Here is a 16,803-nt window from a genome sequence, read left to right on the forward strand (position 1 = left end):
GCAGAGACATCAGAGGAAATCTTTGACATGACTTTGCCTGACAGCCAATCATCCAAGATGCAACTGTGTGTCACAGCACAGAAATAGAGGATCTTGTTTTTTCCCCCCATCAGTCTCTAGCCTTCTATAAATACTCCAAAGCTCTATGTTCTCTCTCTGTCTGTCTCTTTGCTTTATTCTTTGCTTGGTGCTTTATCTGCTCACACCCTCCTTCCAATCATTTCTCCTCTTCTCACTAGTTGTCCTTTTTGATTCCCTTTTCCACTGCCTCCCACATCTTCCCTTTCCTTTTTGCTTTTGGAACATAACACAGGCATGTGTTACTTGTCGGCCTAGAATAAGGCTGTAGTGTATGGTGGAACAAAAGGCAGTTGTTCTGCTTTAGCGTTTCCTCTCTGTGAAATCTCTTTACTTTTGTTATTTTCCATTTATGAACAAAACAATTGTAACTCTTTTTTTCCAGCACAGTGACTGATTTTTGTTTATTCTCTGCTTTTATTGTTTAAGTGTTTGATTCGAAAATAGAGGTAACCCAGAAAGGCTGAGCTGATTATTTTTATACAATTGCCAGTTGGATGAGAATGCGGCCCCAAAATGCCAGCGTAGCGTGCCATTATCCTATCAGTGAGAGACGTCAGCGTGCCACCTATGAAGTCAGCAGTCCCCCTGCCCCCATCCTCAACACATGTTCCACATCCTCCAGGCACAGCACAGCACAGCACAGCACAGCACAGCACAGCACAGAGATGTAGCTGAGAATTAGAGAGGGAGAGAGCAGTGAAGTGGAAATATGAGTGAGCATCAGAGAAGGATAGAAATAGAGCAAGCAATAAAGCAGTGAATTAGGGAGTGGGAGGAGGAGGAAGAGGAGAAATAGAGGCAGGCTCTGGGTGAGTCTGTGACGCTTCGTGCTGACGAGGTTTGCGCACTCGTAGAGCTCTCGTCCTCTGTGCTGATCTCACAGCCGGGATATGGATACGACGTCAGTCTGAATCTCTGTGGAATTTATCACATCTGGTAGCAGAGAATCTGCGGATGAAGGATGCTTCTGTGTGTGGATGTGAGGATCGCTGAGGGCCTGTGACGTCTGCACCTCACCACGTTTACCTTCACCACTCACATGAGGATGGCTTCAGCATCACGGATGACCCAGATAGTGGTGGCGTAGCTCTTTGCTGTGTTCTACTCCTTAGGTGGTCAGCTAATGTGATGTGAATGATCAGAGGTGAACACTCAGCTCACCACTCGCCTCTGCTGACATCTGTCTCCGTGGAAACGCTCAGCCACTGGCAGGGTAAGGATGCTCCGCTATGACCTGCACGTGCAAATGTCACAATGATGCATTTCATGGCTTTGTGGAGCCCTGTCAATGTCACACATGTAACAGCTTCTGTACAAATGTCGACTGATTTCATTTGAGAGATTTTAAACAAACTGCCTCACATCCTAAATCTGCTGGGATAGGGTTGGTTCCAGCATCCCCTGTACAGGATCAGCAGTTATGGATGACGAGACAAGGTTTTAAACCATCCAAATATATTTGCTGTGGAATGACCTTAAAGCCTCACTGTTTGCATGCACTTTGCAGAATAGCTGCATGCATAATGCATGACCTCAGCGATATCATGCTGAGCAACAAGTAACGGCTCTTCCTCCAAACTGGAAAATAGGCCAGGATGGCCCAGACTCAGCAGACCTCAATAAAAAATTCATTCATGTCCTTTTGGTTCATGAAGGGTTTTTTTTTCCTTATCTGATCTCCTGGAGACAAACATGTAGAGCACAAGCCAATGCCATTTGTTTTTCTTCAAAAGATGGAAGAACTACTTCACTTTGCACAGTCCCATCCAAACCAGTGCAATAAATCCAATTTAGATTCCTTCCTGCCTGTTCAGCGTATTCAGGTCAGCTAAGGTCAGCGCTGTACAGTTGAATCATCTGTGAGACAAGCAGCCTTCTTATTGGGTGCAGCACACAGGCCTAAACTGAGTAGTGGGTGTCATGTCGTCAGAGGTCAATAGTTTACCAATGAGCAGTTACACACATGAATTAGCACAATGAGCATATTGGATTCTGGTCTCGGCCAATGTGTTTTGTTTCCCACTGGTATTTTTTATACAATTGGTGCTGCCGAATCAATCAGAGACCAGGCAACTTTTTGGTAATTTAAACACAAAAAATACAATTATGGAATATGAAGCTGGTGTGTTTATTTCTAAGATTGAGATGCACAATCTGCAATGCTTCATTGCTACATTGACATATAGAAAAAAGAAAGAAAACCAAACATTTGTTGTTACAGACAGAACTGATATTATTACGTACTGATACATAACAAATATCATCTTCATCAATATCAAATATTTTTGACAGCGGCAAATACAATTTTGAGCATCACTTTCCCCACTTTATCCATCCTACTCCTGGAAGTGCTTATAATTATAGTTAAAAGAGGTGGCAGTTAAAATATTTCAAATAAGGAACAAAATTAGTGAAGTTATTGGTTATGCTAATTTAGAAAACAAAAGGGAGCTAATCTTATGCATAACTGTCAAGTATCCCGTTTTGGCCCGGAAACTCCCGTATTTTACCCCTCTTTCCCACCATCTTCCCGTATTAGTATTTTCCCGTAAATATCCCATATTTTAATATAATAATTAAAAGATGCCTTACTAAAGTGAACGCCATCACTAGCCTCGCGAGAACTACCACCTGAAATGGCCTGAGTGGCAGTGCTCGCGAGATCAGTGCTGACAGCGGCAACAAACCCGGAAACAACTCAGAAAAGAGATGATGAATGAATGAAGATGTTCTGGCAAAAAAAAACAAAGAACTCGTGTAAATACGTTGTGAAATGAGACAGAGTTTATCTTCCTAAAGAGCAGCAGGATGTTACACAGTTACACGTTCTGTTAGATTAATAACTGAGATTTTAACGTCTACCACAGCAGAAGGAACCACGTAAGTCACCATTAAAAATCATTCAATCACAAGCGTCACAAATGTACACCGCTTTATAAAGTGTTTAAGAATGTAAAATCTGCAACAAATGTGTCTAACAAGTCTTTAGTGAATACCAGAGAACTACATGAGTGAGCATGAGAAACTAAAAGAAAATATATAATGAAAAAAAAATGTTAATGTCTGACTTAAAGAAATTAACAGTAAATATGCAACGTGTTGACTTGTATATAAACTGTAAGTATATTAAATAAACACATGTGCTTCATATATATATATATATATATATTTCTTATACACCTATTTTAAAATATAAGGGATACTGGAGCTTAGTTGGGTGGGTAGGACGGCTCGCAGTGGGCGCCAGAAAATGTCCCTTAATTTCAAATCCAAAACTTGACAGGTATGATCTTATGTTGTGATAGCAGTATACCACCTCCTGATTCCTGAAACTTTATGGGTGAAACAGAAGTGTGGGAAAGGGTATCTTGTGTGAAAATCACGCCCTTGAGAAATAACAAATCAACTATAAGCAGTTATAAAATGTCTCAGATATACAGTAATAATAAACACATTCGCATGAACTACAGCCGAGCCCGTGGAATGTCTCCGCGCTGAATAGCACGTACCAGGTTCCAGAGAATTCAGTCAAATGACTCGGTTCCACTGAATAAAAAAAGGTCTCCAAGAGGCTCTTGACATCCGCTCATAGAATATCCATGTCAAATTACATCCCGATTCAACGAACATTAACATCATTTGAAAAATCTCCGTGGCACATAATGGGCCCCATTCATATATTGGTATGTGTCAATGATTTGGTAACACCAACTTTCTCAATATTTGACTCACAAATAAATGAGAAAATGACTTGTTAATGGAAATTCCTGAAACATGGGGGTGGGCCCCCGGGCACCTCGGGCCCCTAATCGAATTGTATGAGGCATAATCATAATCTACATTGAATTACCTTTAAACAGTATATCACATGACTATGTTCCCATAAATTTGGAAATTACTGGGTCCCATTTAAAAAAAAAGGGCTCCAAGCGTCTCATCATATTCATTCATAGAGTATTCATACCAAACTGCATTCTGATCTAACAAGAACTAACGGAGGAGTAGTCATTTGAAAAATAGGGCCCCCTGGTGCCCCCGTGACATGTCTGGGGTAATGGACCCTATATATTGGTATGTGCCAATGATTCGGTACCGACCTTCGTAATATTTGATTGGAAAATAAATGAGAAATCGACTTTTGTTTACTTTTTTTTCTTTTGGGGCCCCTAATCGAAAACCGAGTTCTGAACGTCAATGCGTACACATCCATAGATTATACATACCAAATTTCAGCCCGATCCGTTCACGAATAACAGAGGAGTAGCGATTTTAACAAGTGTACATAACAACAACAACAAGAACAAGAAGAACAAAGTGAGGGGCATTTTGAGTCTGGTACCCCGGCCTAAAAATAGCAATGTGACAAAATTCTGTAAAAACAAAAACAAGGGGTTCATGTACAAGTCGTATCGCAGCCAATTCCATCATACAGAGAGCTCTATACAGATTACACACCGAACACTGTTAGCTAGTCCTCAGCCGTAAATGTCATAGGCACAACAGATTGATCCAAAGACATGTAGTTATGAAAAAGAAATTTTATATATCTTAAGAGGTAATTTACTTTTATAAAACAGTAACAGTAAACAAGCAGTAGAAGTTTTCCAAAGATTTGGCAGTAAAAGAAGCAGTAAAAGAGCCAATCAGTTAGACTTTGTTGGTAATGTGATACTGTTGTATTAAGGCACATAAAGACTAAATGCGCTAACTCAGGCACCATCACTGTAGAAATCATGGCATTGCTGCTTTGAAATCATCAGCTATGATGCCATGGTACTGTTAAAAAGATGTCTGAGTAGTATAATTGCTGCAGCATGACTGACCTGACCTCGATGTGGAAAAAGCCTTTAAACAGTAGCTTAAGGCAGATAAATCGCCATTGTCTGTTGGTACTTTTATTCCACATTTTTAAGCACTGAAGCACGTAGTCTAATGCATTCGATTAGAGGACTACATTGGGGCATTGTGCGGTCACAGAAAAGGGGTCAGTACTTGCCTTAAGGTTCAAGAATCTTTTTGATAGGAACAGCTAATATTGCTGAAAATATAGGTGAGAGGTGTATGCATTATCACAGAGTAAGACTGAGTCATTTACCCCCCTGTGGAGTGGTACTTTTGGCCTAATTGCCAAAACATTATGTCCAATATAGTCAGATATGAACAATTTAAGTAGAGTTAAAAGAGCAGACTGCAGATCAATGAGCATGGAGAAAGTGTGTGTCTGTGGGAGTGTGTGCTTTTAACAGTTTGTTAATAGTGACCCTCTGAGCGTATCCAGCATGTTCATGCACAATATTACTATTGACTACATTGTGTGTCTGTGAAACTTTATAACAGAAAATTACGCTTTATCCAAAGTGATGTACAACACGAGCAGCTAGGGTTAAGTAGGGTTAAGTGACTTTGTCAACATCTCACATTGATCACCGAGGTCGGATTTGAACCAGTGACTCTCTGATTCCAAGCCTGTTTCCTTAAAGCTCCAGTATGTAAAATATGTTTAACCCTTTGATCAAAAATCATCTTTGCACATATTGTAATTCAAAGTGTTCTGAGTGGACACTGAACCTCTTCTTTATTTATTTATTTATTTATTTATTCAGTTCATTTCCGACATGGTTGCATTCACAGAAATTCATTTGACATTCAGAGCAAAATCACATCATTGTTTTTTTTTTTTTTTTTTTTTTTTTTTTTTTTGTCCTTTTTCATGCCGGAAAGGGCGACGGAAAAAAGCATTATGCTTGTCTAGATCCGTCCCCTAATTTGAACACAGATAATTTTACATCCAACCTCGTTTCTTCCCTTTTTTTTTTTTTTTTTTTTTTTTTTTTTTTTTTTTTTTTTTTGTGATGTGTTCTCGTCTGCAGTCATTGTTCCTGCTGTTACTCCTCTTCACAGTCTTTTTCCCCCGTATTTCCTTCTTCTTCTCTTGGCTTTATATTTAGGCTTTAGAAATCCAGGAGCATGAAGCTGGATTTCAGCCAATCAGAGATCTTTCTACAAAGTGCTCCATGAGCTGTTTTTGGCGCTACTATTGGCTGCTTGACTGAAATCAATGCATTCACATACCATCAATAGTATAGTTTGCAGTCTAGATGTGCAGTGGAGTCTGTCTGCTCTGCTGGGATCGCTGCAGCTGCTTGTGTGTGAGCTTTGTGGCAGTGGAGGAGCTGTGAGCCTCTTACTGTCCTCACAGCATGAAATGCTACTTGCTTTCAGGTCTCTAAAACATCAGAAAACTCTCCTATAACACAAGATAAAGTCCCTACTTTGTCACTAGTTTCTCTTGAGAAAAAAGTCACAAAGGGCTGCACAGTTGTGCCCGTTCATGAGGATACCAGAAAGGGTCGATAGGTTTTGAAACAGGAAGGGAAGGGGGAGCATGGTGTCTCACAATTCTACATGCTGCAGCTTTAACCGCAGCACCAACACCCCTAAATAAATATCCAACCAGCCTCTGTCACTGAGAGAGTGTCACTTGAGCCACTTGCTCTTATTCTCACACACCTCGCATCACTATCGTTGAGTTGCGTAATACTTGAGTGTTTATGTGGTGGTGTGTACATAGGGCATGTGCTTTACAGTTAGGGTTAGGGTTTGGGCAAAACAAAAAAAACCCCTGTTGAAGTTTCTTCTCTGTTGTTCTAAGTTTTGTTTGTTGGTTAACCTGTCTTGGCCATCACATTTCTGCATCATTTTAGAACTACAAGGTGCAGTAACAAAACACATTTTATGTTTGGAGCCATAGGGTAACGTGGTGTAAAGGTTAAGGAAATGGGCTTGTAAATAGAGATTCACCGGTTTGAAACCAGCATAAACCATCACTGAGGGATGGTGAGCAAGCAAGTCCCTGAACCCTTATTGCTTGAGTTGTAAGTCACTTTTTGGATAAAAGCGTCTGCTAAATGAAATTGTTATTGTTTTATTTTTAAAGTCTCCTTTGCAGGCCAAATAAGAACAGACGGTGGGCCGCATTTGGCTAGCAGGCTGTAGTTTGGACACACCTGATGTAGAACTCAATGAAAGTGCAAAACATAACAAACTTGTTATGATGTGTGTAGATATGTTTAGAAATAAAAACACAAAAAGTTAGAAAATACATGCAAATAGATATTGTGGAGGGGTGTCCTACTTTAGGATTATAAAGTGGTGCAGGGGTTAGCATGTGTGTTTAATCACTTGGGTTGGCTCAACCAAAAAATGAGCTTGCATTATATCACAAATACCAAAATGATGTGCATTGCTAGTCATGACTGGTAAATTAAATAATCGACCCTTCAGTTTTTCCACATTGTAATTGGGTTCAAATCTTAACTGGAGGAATCAGACATTTTCTCTCACGTCTGTTGCCTAATACCTATGCCCCCAGCTTGTCTTGCTTGGGACCTTTCTGTGTACTTAAAGCTCGGTTTACAACTTTCTAAATACATTACGGCATTTGATGGATTTTTTAAGCTTCGCTACATGGTAGAATCAAGGCACAGAATCTTGAGCTGGTAGAGCTGTCTGAAAGGGGTTATGGAATAAAAATATAACATGTAATTAGTTGACTACTGAGTGCATTTGCACTTGGAGGACTGCTTGTTAGTCTGTGTTACTTAAAACATACAAGCTTTATAATTTTACATTTCAATATTTAAAGCTCAGACAGACTGATGCAGCAAGTGATGCAGCAGTTGTAGAATGCTGCTCATGAGCGATCACAAAATTCCCATATCCAAACCTGAGCTTCAGATATTCATTTTATTTCTGATTTAAATGTAGGCGTACAAACATAACACCACATTTAATGCTAAATATCCAGATCCAGCCTTATATCTGCTGTGATTTTATCTTCTCCAGGACAGGAGAAAAAGCTTGGAAAATAAAGCAAACACCAGTAACACAATGTTTGATTCAGGCATTAGTGAGGTGTGATTAAACAGTTTAACAAAAGGAAACTGAGAAAAATGCATGTTTGCCAAGCTGAGTCATTCCTTAAATATGTAAATGTTAAGAAGTGGTAATAAATAGCTCCTCATCAAAGATCAAAGCAGCAGAGTGCTGCAGAATCAGATTAGAGACTTGGGATGATAGGACGGTACAAACATTGCTGAGAGTTTGAACCTTTGCAACATCAAATGCATAAGAAATAGCTTTGTGCTAAAAATATCTCAATCTAGGACTATTTGTGGTTGAAGCTAAGAGGGGTGCATAAAGTGTACATGTTTCCCAGATTAAATAGAACCTCTCAGAGTTAGTTAAATCTGTAGTTATGAGAGAAAATGAGTTCATACATGTTTTAAGTATCTTACAATATGTTTTTCTTCACAAGTTAAAGACATGCAAGGTTTCTGGGCAATGCATTAAAAGAGGCGTCATCACTTGATTGGTCACAAGTTTGCTGTTTTTGTCATTTTTACACTTTTTATGCTGGAGCTTGCAAGTATGCCTTTCATTACTTCTGGCTATTGTTGAATATTAGATGATTAAAAAAGATGTTTCAGCAGATATTGCATTGTTCAGCTTTGATGCTGCACACTTTGTTGGCATTTGAACTGTCATTGAACCTGTGCTAACAGCTTGACTCCTGGGATTGCACTTTACCACTTGTTTTTGTGCACTTACCATTACAGCCTGCACAAAAATATCCCTACTGCAATTTAGATGGATGGATATGTTATATACAAATTAAAGCTCCCAGTGCATGCAGTGAGCTTCAAATGGAAAATAAATGAAACGCTATGAAGATGTCACATCATGTAATCAGGTCGTTTGTGAGCTACATTCATTAGAAATCCGATCATCTGTTTTCACGGCCGATCTTGGTCGGATACTAAGATGTTCACTAGACAAATAAGTTAGAAATGCACTGTGCTCAAGTTCAGAATTCTATCTGGCCACAAACCAAAACCTAAAATTATGTAACAGTATAAGAGGAGAAAATACAAAAACAATCATCAAAGTATCAATAAAATTCAACGGATGCACGGAAATCAGATCAGAGGCTTCATGTACAAAAAGGCCATTCACAAAAAAAAGGTTTTTTTTCCAAGCAAATCTTTGGCCCCAGGACTCCTGAATTTCGGACCTTGCTTGCCGCCGCTGTTTGGTTAATCCTACATTCCCTCCATTCCAATTCGTCCTGTTTTTCCTTCTCCAAAGTCATTCAATTTTAAGTCAGTAGTAAAAACAACAGAAGTGCACTAAAATATGTTAACGCATGAGGAACAGGAACATCAAACTGCATACTGAAGATAATGTTCATGTACATTTTCTCCATTGTTTACATGGTGTGTTAAGCATCATTTCCATGCTTCATTCACTTGTTCAACACGTCACTGCATAGATGAACATCAGCGCAGCTCTATTGCTAAGATGGAATATATGGAATGATACAAAACTATGGACTAACAAATACATTGGTATCCATTTCACTTGATGTTGTTTTAAAATACTCACCAAAAAAACTCCTAAAACCCATATACAGTTGCTTTCTTTTTCAATACAACCAATTTGAATATGTGCATATCACATGTTTTATTTCATTACTTTAAACGATACACTCAATGTGCTCATATAAACTCAATTCCACCTCCGTTGTTGTTGTTATCATTAAATGCTCTTAGAGAATTATGCAGAATAGATTATGAACAATATATATATAGAATAGACTTTATTGTCATATATGTACAGCTACATACACGAAATTTGTTCTCTGCATTTAACCCATCCCTGGGGAGCAGTGGGCTGCCACAATGTAGCGCCCGTGGAGCAGTTAGGGTTAAGGGACTTGCTCAACATCCCACAGTGATGGCCCAGGTGAAATTCGAACCACCAATTACAGGCCCGCTTCCTTAACCACTAGGCCACCACTATATCTCATGAGGATACTTTGGGTTAATGCTAGTCAGGAGTGTTGTTTTGTAACTGGTGCTCAGGGCAGAAAGTTAATCAACTTATTTATAAAAAAGTTAAATGAGAGCTCATGAGAAAATGATGTCAGTTTGTTTGTTTGTTGTCTGGTGCTTATCTGGGTCCTGGTTGTGGGGGCAACATCCTCAGCAGAGAGGCCCAGATGCTCCTTTCCACTTCCACTAGCTCCCCATGGCAAATCCCCAAGGTATTCCTAAGCCAGCACTCTGTAGAAAAAGGTCCAGGAGGCATCCTTCCTTTATGCCATAACCATAACCTGCTCCTCTTGACATAGAGGAGTAGCAGCTTTATTCGGAGTCTCTCCCACATGACTGAGCTCCTCACTCGATCTCTAAGGCTGAGCCCAGCCACCCTTTGGCAGAAACTTATTTCATTTGCACGCACTGATGATCTTTTTCTTTCTGTGGATACCAAAGACTTATAATCAAAGCTATGGGTTGCATAGGAGACCTTCTATCTTAGCTCTTTTTTCACTACAAAGTGCCTGTTGATCACTCGCCCATCCTATCCTCATAACGAACAAGATCTCAAGACACTTTCAACTCCTCGTGGCAAGACCTCTTTCTTGACCAAGAGTTGACAGTCCACCTGTTTCCGACTGTCAACTATGGTACTGATCCTCATCCCATCCACTTAAGACTGGGCTGCAAACCTTTCCAGCAAGAGCTGTAGGTCAATGTTTGATGCAGCCACTGAGAACAGGTCTGACTTAGCCCGCTATGCGGACCAGAATCCTGCTCCTTTGGTATAAGAGCTGAATGGCCTTTAGTAAAGGAGCACCCAACCCCATAACCCATACTCCCAAAACATCCCCCACGGGACGCCTTGGGGGACATGGTCATATTTTCCAGATCCATAAAACACATGTGGACTGGTTGAGTAAACTCCCATGATCCTTTTAGTACTCCTGTGAGGGTGAAGAGCCAGGGCCTTATTTATAAAGCTTGCTAACTTACAAAAGGGGTCTGAAAGTTGCACAAGTGATTTCCTCCAAAAACGGGATTTCTGAAAAGAATATATGCATACCTGTACGCTGACTTTGATCATTGCGCGTGGACATTTTGGAGACAGGGTAAACGGGCTAGTGAATTGAAGCCAAATTCATCTGGAAGTCCAGATGATTGGACCAGCAGAAGTCCAATACCTGAACACCTCTCGGGTTCAGATTGGGCAAATATAGATCTAACACTGACAATTGTTGTTCTCCATGTCTCTGTTGCTGCAGCTTTATTCTTACTGTGATGATGAATTAGATACTTCAGTATCTATAAGTGACTCCACCCAAAAATACTGTATATATATATTTAGATCAGCCATAAAATAACAAAGATGAATGGAAATAACAGAGACAATTCTGGATCTGGATAATGTGTCTTTAGATGATGAATTAATTTTCAAGTACTGCTACAATTCAAGTTCTACATCGACACAACCTACACATCGTTATAAGTACACATACTTGTAACAATGGCAAATGGACTTGATTTATATAGCACTTTATTACCACCAAAATAGCCCCAAAGCACTTCACAATATCAGCTCATTCACCCATTCAAACCCACATTCACACACAATGGGACAGAGCTGCTCTGCAAGGTACTAGTCAACTATTGGGAGCAACTTAGATCAGTGTCTTACCAAAGGACACTTTGACAGGCATAGAATATAGGATCAAACCCTCAACCTCTCGATCATAATCTCGTACTCCAAATTTTACTTGACCATGACATCTATAGTCTTGCAATGAACATACACTTTCAACAGTTTACTTTCCATTGCCTGTTTCCAGCACTGAGTTATCAGTGTTGGCTGCAGAGTTACTAGAGTGACAAACACCACCCTATCAGCAGGATGTGAGTTCAGAAGAAAAGTATTCATGTAAAACCCAAGGGAAATTTTTTTCAGCAAACTCCTGATGCATTCCAACTAAACTGGAGACTTTTGATTACGCTAAGTTATGCTTCCACCCTCCCAAAATGAAGGCATGTAATTAGTCTATTTACACCGGAGAGCTATCTCCTGAAAATCCCTAACACGCATGCACGCACACACTAAAACATTATAGCATAAACGTAAAGCATACAGTTATATTAATCTAATATATTGTCTTTCTAAATATACAGAACTTATTAAAACAAACTACTTTTAAAAACTATGTGTGTGATTATGTGGCCGCTTTATGGGAAATACATTGCCGAAACCGTATAAAACCTGACCAAAAATTTCATACACAGTTTAGAGGAGGTCAGTATCTCAGAGGAGGAAAAACACTTTTGAGTGAACGAGACAGATACAGAACACAGCCCTACACTTCAAAACACAGAAACATCCAGAGAAAAAACAATCTTTTCATTGGAGTTAAATTTAAAAAAAAAATACAAATGTTCGAAGTATTTTTAGAGGCAGATGGCACAGAAGTCAAAACAAAGAAAACAAACAAAAAAAAATTATATTGAGGGTAAGGTTGTTGCAGCATTGACCTCTTGATAGGTAGGAACATTTTTGTGTTACTGCTGCATGTCAAAAAAAAGGAGACTAGATTTGTCCCTATTGGATCGCCTGTATCTGCTGATTTTAGCAACTTATAATGAATCTATCTGCAAGTGGGATTTGGATTTGAATATCACTGACTTCAGCCCAATGTCGTCTGGATTATGCTCTGTATCACTAGTAGTAGCTCAGCAGATGGACACCAACAGTAATGGTTCAAGTAACACTTGCTGTGCCCACTGACCTGCCATACAGGCGAGTTTGACAGGATAGTTCGGCTGTGTACAGTAGAGCCCAGGTCTGCTTAAACATCATAAAAGTGCTATTTGTGCATCAAACACATGCCCAAAGTGTTTTTTACATTGATTTCCTCAATCGTTAGTTAGAGGGTGATTTGCTCCTTTCTTACTGCAGGGCGAGCCCAAACACCTCACTCCAATTTGATGACGTGTTCCCACTTTGATGACGCATTTGACGCGGCACTGAGCTGGAGAAGCCACTCCTCCAGAAAGCTCTCTGCCATGATTGACATGTAAACAGACACGCCCACGAAGCTGAGAATTTCAGCGTCCTTTGCGCAGTGCTATGTATGTATTTTCTACAGTCTATGTATGTACCGGCGAACGCTCTGCCCCCACGCTCTGTCTTGTGTTTATAAAGCAGCATGAACTCAGCTACTGAGTGGGTGGGAGGAGGGCGCGCCGTCCTCTGACCCTACGTCACCGTGTGGGGAGGAGGAAGTCAGTGTCCCGTCTATAGACACGCCCACTCATGAACATACATAAATAGGCCGCAAATCAGCCCGTTTCTGTAAAGTTTCTCAGAAAGTGACTTTTTAGAGGCTAAAACTCTGTAAAACAGCCGGGTTTGGGAAAATAAAAATCAAATGTTAAGTTTTTGAGGTTCTTAGAACAAATGGAAATGGGTAAAAAATAGCATGATATGGGACCTTTAAAGGGGACATATCATGGTTTTAAATCCTTCCTTTTTACATATAAATCATACAGTTGTGGTCAATATAAAGCGGAACTGCACTGCTTGGGTCTGAATTCCTCATTATTATAGCTCCACCCCTTTTCTACCCCTTTTCTGATGTGCTTCTAAGAGCAACTCGTTTTGGTGCGGTCTCTTTAAATGCAAATGAGACACTTCATACCCCGCCCCCTCTCCAGGTTCAACTCCACCCTGCTTGGCCATTTTTGTAGTTTTATAGAAGAGATATGGCTATGTAACGGCACAGAAAAAGTTTATTTACACGTTATTTACACAATGTCAACAACGGAATACTTGTCCATCCAGCTTTACATGTTTGAGCCAGAGTCTGACCCGGCGGAGCGAGATGAAAATGAAGATGATGAACCTGCAGAACCCTAACAAGTGAGCTAACACAAGCACCGAGCTAACGCTAGCGCCAAGCTAACATCACAAAATGCATTTTAATACAGTCTTTTCGGAGACAAAAACGGCAAAATGAAATGATTAATGAAAACTTTAGACTTAAATTAAATCACGTAGGCCATATCATCAAGGATCTAAAACGAGCACACAGCGCTAACATATGAAGACGGTGCAACTGCTAATGCTAACAAAACAATGACAGGGACGTCTTATCATCACACTTTTTAGCGTTATTTACAGCTTACCGAAGTGCTCTGTTCGTCGTCTCCAAAGATAGAAGGAATTGAACCCTCAATCAGACAAAGTCTTTCGGCAAATCCTTCTTTATACTGGCAGAGGTTGCTGAAGCAGTCATCCTTGAAGTGCTTCACGCACACAAAAATGACTTTACCCACAGATGTGGGTACATTTCCGTGAAAAATAAAACTCAACCAGACACTTTGAAAAGGTTCTGATGCTGGGAGACGGTGTAATGAAGCGTGTGGGTTACTACATCCAACAACCAAACATTTTGACTTATCCTCTCGTAACTTCTGCATCCTGGAGCTTGGACTACAAAATAAAAGCGAGAAATAAAAATGGCGAATTGCTCGAAGTGTTGGGCCTGGAGTTGATGTTCTAATTTGGCAGTTCCGCTGACGTTATTGTTCAAAAAACGTAATGGAGAATCGAAAAATCGAAACAGATTGAAAAATATGACCAAAACAGAATATAAAGATAACAACGGAGCACCTGAAGAGATGAATTTGAACTTTTCTGTGCTTCTAAACAATCTAAATATACAACAAAATGCATTTATGGGCTAAAAAAGTGGATTTAGTATGATATGTCCCCTTTAAAGAACCAGAGTCTCTGCTTCAAATCTACTGTGGGCCATCACTGTGGGCTCTTGAGCAAATCTCTTAATCCTTACTGCTCCCCAGGGATAGGTTAAATGCAGAGAACAATTTTCTATATATCTGTACATATAGAACAATTAATTAAAATACACACTGGGCCAAAAACAGTCATGGGTGGAGGAAGTTTTGACAGACCTAAGCTCAGAGATAAGGAGGACGCAGGCTGGGAGGTATGATGCTCCAAACCAGTCATTTTATTGAAAAAAAAAAAAAAAAAAGAAGCAAACAAACACAGAGCTAATAACTTGTATTAATTAATAATGAATCAACTGACTTACAAAAAAAAAAAAACACTGACTCAGGAACTGAACAAGAATGAATTACTCCAACATCATGACAAACATTATTAACAGAAGCTAATTACAACCCAAGTGAAAAAGATTACTTGAACTCACAATGTACAAACTCAATAATGTGTGGCACACAAATATAATTTAAGACAAATCATCCTAGATTCTGACAGAAATACATTTGTATAACAATTTACAATAACTACCCATTATAGTAGTTAATAAATCATTATTAAACTGTTAGTTAATGAGTTATAAATTGCTTGTTCAATATTTGCTAACAATTTGTTAAGAATGTCCAACTGTGTCTTATAGATAGCCAATTTATGACTTACAAGCTGTGAGTTAACAATTTATAAATTACATGTTAACTGCATGTTAATGATTTATAACTACAGTGGGGGAAGTGTGTATTTGATACACTGCCGATTTTGCAAGTTTTCCCACCTCCAAAGACTAGAGAGGTCTGTCATTATTATCATATGTACACTTCAACGGTGAGACACAGAATATGTATTTAAAAATCAAAATAAACACATTGTATAATTGAATGGAACTAAATATTTTTTACAGTAGCATTTGTTTACAATTACAGATGTCAGACATTTCCTGTAGTTCTTGACCAACTTATATACATTTATATGCGTTAGTAAATGAGGAATAGTTGCAACTTTAGAATATATATATAACATTTTTAACTGACACTTAACAAGTAATAAATAAGTAGTTTACTACTAGCTTATTTATGATCTATTGCTAATTTATTAAGTATAGTTATAAATCATTAACATACAGTTAACATGTAATTTATAAATTAACTGACAGCTTGTACGTTATCTATTTGTTGTCTATAAGACACAGTTATAAATCCTTAACAAACTGTTAGCAAATATTCAACAAGCAATAACTCATTAACTAACAGTTTATTAATGATCTAGTAAGTACTTATAACAGATAGATGTTATAAAGTGTTCTCTCAATTTGGATAATATGAAGAAAAAGTTCAGAAAAATGTGACCATGGAGTGACAAGCTACATGCCTTCATATCAATGCAGTTGATTGGAGTTAAGTATTCTTTGGAACGTATGAGAAATGCTACAAGAAAACTTTGAAATGAACGGAAGTACGCATCCTATATTGTCCATTTCCAAAAATCCATCTGATCCTCGTCTGAGTATAGTTCACAACTTCTCAGCTGATCGGCTGTTCTTTGTGAGTGTTCCTGTGTGATTTCTGAAGTGAATTCCTGTGCCTATTGCAAATTACAGTTTTTTGAAGGAGCATTATATCTCCTGCAGTAAACAAATTTAAAAGTGTGAATGTTGCATTCTATGAAAAATGCTTTGGTTCAAGAAAAAATATTCTGACAAGATGTCTTTCCACGTGTGAATTATTCATATATTTATATATATATATATACATATATAATTTCAAATATTAGTAATAAAAAAATGCTGATCAATTAATCAAGCTTTTGTGCTTTTCATTGTAGGTTAAAAATGGGATATGTACTTTTTTGTTTTATTTGGTCAACAATCCATAATCATCTTATTATATTGTAATCCAAAGTGGTCTGAGTGGACAGTGACTCTCTGCTCCTTCTCCTGTCTGTAAATGAGCTTTTGAAATACAGGAGCATGATGCTGGACTTCAGCCAATCAGAGATCTTTCTACCAACAGGGCGATCCCATGAGCTGTTTAAAGCATTACTATTGGCTGCAAGAGC

General features: G+C 38.9%; 1 protein-coding gene across 4 annotated transcripts in view; it reads left to right on the plus strand.

Annotated features, from left to right (window-relative positions):
• The first annotated feature begins 709 nt into the window (after positions 1–709).
• Positions 710–16,803, plus strand: part of LOC114454937 (nck-associated protein 5-like) — a 112,463-nt gene continuing 96,369 nt past the window's right edge. For all 4 annotated transcript variants that reach the window (XM_028435881.1, XM_028435882.1, XM_028435883.1 and 1 more), the window contains exon 1: positions 710–1,294. The gene's annotated coding sequence lies outside the window, so the exon portion shown is untranslated. The remainder of the gene's footprint in view (positions 1,295–16,803) is intronic.

This window comes from Gouania willdenowi, chromosome 21 (assembly GCF_900634775.1).
Source record: "Gouania willdenowi chromosome 21, fGouWil2.1, whole genome shotgun sequence".
Classification (NCBI taxonomy): Eukaryota; Metazoa; Chordata; class Actinopteri; order Blenniiformes; family Gobiesocidae; genus Gouania; species Gouania willdenowi.